Genomic DNA, 4,041 nt, shown 5'->3' on the forward strand with positions numbered 1-4,041 from the left:
TTGCGCGTGATGCGTTGTTGGTTTTGTTGGGTTTCTTTAAAATGTAATGTGTATTACTTTTTTTAAATGGCAAACCTTTTAAGTTTGATCAAATTTCTAGAGAAATATATCAAAACCCATAATATCATATCAATATTTTTATATCATGAAATGAATTTTCATACTTTTTTGTTTCATATTGTGGATGTCGATATTTTTGCTCTGAAGTCGGTCAAATTTAAAGAAATTTGACTTTCTAAAAAACTAATACCCCTTATATTTTGGAACTGCATGTTGGAATATTTAGTTTGGCGGGTGAGGTGATGATAGAGTGTGCTTTATTTTTATTTATAATATGTTGATTTGGTGGGCCTTTTGTGGTGTTATTCTGCGTTATCTGCTAACCAATCTATATGTATGTGGAGAAATTTCTGTGACGGTGGTTGCATATACTTTATTGGCGCTACAGTATTACATGGTGATGCTTCTCTTTTCTAGGTGGTGGGAGGATGCGTGGGATTGATATATTTTTATAGACCGGTTGTTGCTATTGATTTGAAAAGTTGTTGGTCCGGTCAAATCGTAAAGCAAATCCAAAATTAATACCTTGATCAAATGAAAGAGCTTCAAGATTAGAGAACATAGTGAACTAAAAGAATTGAATGGGAGAGAATTAGAAATTATTGATCAGTCAAAATTGGATGACACGGTTCTAAATTGAATACCTTAATTGATTGTAAGGCCTTAAAATTAGAAAGCACAATATCTAGTATAGAATAATTGAATGAGAGAGCTTTGTAAAATTGATGACCCGGTCAAAATCAGATATGGACTGTTTAAAACTAGGGAGCTTAGTGTTATAGAGGTTGAGGTGCATAACACAACAAGCTTGAAAAAAGAAGTTGCACATCACAATAGGAATATCTGTTCAAGAGAAGAACATTGCACTTTTTTTTGGATGGAAGAAGAACATTGTACTATATGACGTGATCTTAAGAACTATTTTCATGTCGTGAGGTTCTCGAAGCTGAATTGTGTGCATGCATGAAAGGTCTCTCTTTCGCCCTACAGAGAAGTGACTTACCAATCATAATTGAGATGGATTCTATAGTTGCTGTCAAGTTGATCCAAGGCCAGGAAGAGGATAGATCAATCTACGCTTCTCCCATTAAGGAAATTAGGCATCTCTTGTCTCTTCGTGATTCTTGTATTACTCATGTTAATCGTAGTCAAAATAATATTAGTGATAGTTTAGTTAAGTTTGCTAGAGGTGAGGGCGGAACTATGACTTGGTTAGGGTCTGGCCCTGAAGTTGCTTTGTCTTTAGCTTTTGATAATTATAAGGATCTTGTGATTGAGTAATACAAGTTTTACCCGGAAAAAAACTGCAAAAGAAAGAGAATTCTGACATGCATTTGCTCAGGGATTGTGCGACTCCATGTTTTCATAGGACCAAACTTTGAAGAGACTTTTTGGAGGAGGGTTTACGTGAGATTTTTTTAGCATTTTGCACCGCAAACACTCACGCCAAGCCTACATCCTCGACAACGAAGCAGCGCCAAGCAGCAGCCGGGCGACGGCGGCTGCGTACGTGCCCCGGCTGACCGTCTTGTAAGCGTTGGCCCTACCTGAAAGTTTACCGGCCATGTGAATCGTGTGCCTCGTGAGCTAGCTAGCTTGTAGTTTTCATGATAAAATTTCATGTCCCTCGGATGATGATCCAGCTAGCTAGTTCTCTCACAGGGAACTTACAAATGGCGTAGTGTTGGTTAATTCAATAAGGGAAACGTTTTACGTCGGCACGCTGGCAGAACGCTGGGCCGGTCGCACTGCTCGCTCGCGCAGCCCTCGCTACTAAACACTTGCGCGCAATGTGACCGCTCAACCTTATCCTTTCCCATTGTTGTTGACCGCTCAACCTCTCTCTTTCCCCGAGAAGCTTCTCTTTCTCCTCCTCTTTCATCTCCCCATCCCGGCCAGTGTGACTCCTCCGCTGATCCTTTTCCCCTCCTCTCCACTCCTCAGGCGAGCCCAACGCAGCAGATCCGCCTCCTGGTGACAGAATCCGTCGAAGCAAGATGCTGCAACGGCGCCCTGGCGAGCTGCAACTGCCGTCCTGGACCGCGCGCCGTGAGATGCTGCAAAGGCACCCCGGCGAGCTGGAATCGGCGACTCCCTACACCGCGCCACGGTGTGGTGTGCTGCAACAAGCCGTAGAGGAGCTGCAACAACCGGTATGGCGTGCTACAACCGCGAGGAAGAGTGCCCACGGTCATGCGGCAAGCGAGCACAATCCCATGATGCTGGAACCAGTGATCCATTTTGCTGGAAGCAGCATTTTTTTTTGCTGGAACCGGCTTTCTTCCCCAGCTTGTAATGGGGGTCGGCGAGCTAGGTGCTACAACGGTAATCCTGTTTGCTGGAACCCAACGATTTTTTTGCTACAACCAAATTATCTTCCTGAGTTGCGGTGGTGAGGCGAATTTTTATTGCATTTGTTGTTTGTGTGATTTTTTTGCTGGAACTGGTTGTGTTTTTGCTACAATCAATTTTGACAGAGAGTTGTTGTTTTGTGAGATTTTTGCTGAACCGTTGTTTTTGTGAGATATTTAGCTGGAACCAGTGTTACAACCGGCTGTGAGGTATGCTGGAACCGTAGCAATTTTTTCTAGAACCATAGGTTGCCAGTGGTCGCTCCCCACAAAATTGTTGGGACCGGCGGTGAGTTTTGCTGGGACCGCAACATTTTTTTGCCGGAACCATGGTCGCCATACAAGATACGGGGGTAGATGTTTTTGACCTCGGGCAGGCAGTGACGACAGCGAGGCCGCGAGCCGGCGGCAGGGGAGGAGGTGCGGGGGCGCGCTGGAGTGGGGTAGTGATTCGGGCGGGCGGAGGAGGTGCGCGGGATTCGCAGGGACGACGAAGACGACGACAAGTCCACAGCGATACGAGTGTGATTGAACGGTTCCACGGGGCTCCGTTTTATGCAGATCGAACGGCTCACGCGGGACCGGCCGAAATTTTTGGCCGGCGCGCCGGCGCCTATCAGTCGCCATTCAATAAAGCTAGCCATGATGGTCTTCACTATAAAAAAAACCCACATCAAATAACAATGTTTGACTAAATTAATGTTTGCGTTATGAAGACATAAGCCACTTGCCATAGTGCAGAACCGGGCAATAGCACCGGTTCGTAAGGCCCTATAGTGCCGGTTACATAACCGGCACTAATTTGTGGTCACTAAAAGCCCCCCCCCCCTTTAGTACCGGTTCAGCATGAACCGGTGCTAAAGGGCAACCACGTGGCACGAGCCAGCTCCGGGGGCCTGGAGCCCTTTAGTACCGGTTGGTAACACCAACCGGTACTATAAGGTTTGGTGGGTTTTTAGTTTTATGATTTCTTTTTCATTTAATTTTGTGTTTCCATTTTAATTCTTTTTCGTTTGCTAGTATTTTACGATACTACACATTGTAGACGTTATGCATCATACATCATGCATGCTTTGTTTATCAACGCTGCTGCTATGTTCATTGCACCCGCAGATATAACATGCTCATGCATGCTTTGCATCATTACATCATCATATATATATAATAACAAGTCCTATTAATCATGCATCATCATACAACTTCTACTCGTTATTAATAATAAGTCATACGATCATCATCCTCATATATAGTCATCGAACCCAACCCTACATAATTGTTCTTAGCACATGATCATCAGTATCAGGTAGGACCTAAAACACCCTTAAGGTAAAATAGCATAAAACAATATAGACCCTGACTCTCCATTATGAAGAATGGCGATCATCCTGTCTCCAATTCTTGCCTTTCGCTGCTTATTGCTTCCAAGAAGCTCCTTACGACTGTCCATACATTTTTTCCATTCTTTGATTGTTATGTCTCCACTTCTTTTAGAAACCCGGTATGGACAGTTGAGATTCGTAGGACGACCTGGTCGTATGTTCAAAACATGAAGGCTACCACGCGTATACATCAGATGAGGCACACAATCATTCGGGACTATCTGTTGAAAAACATAATAATAACTTTGTAG

This window comes from Triticum dicoccoides, chromosome 2B (genome assembly GCF_002162155.2).
Source record: "Triticum dicoccoides isolate Atlit2015 ecotype Zavitan chromosome 2B, WEW_v2.0, whole genome shotgun sequence".
In the NCBI taxonomy this organism is placed as follows: Eukaryota; Viridiplantae; Streptophyta; class Magnoliopsida; order Poales; family Poaceae; genus Triticum; species Triticum dicoccoides.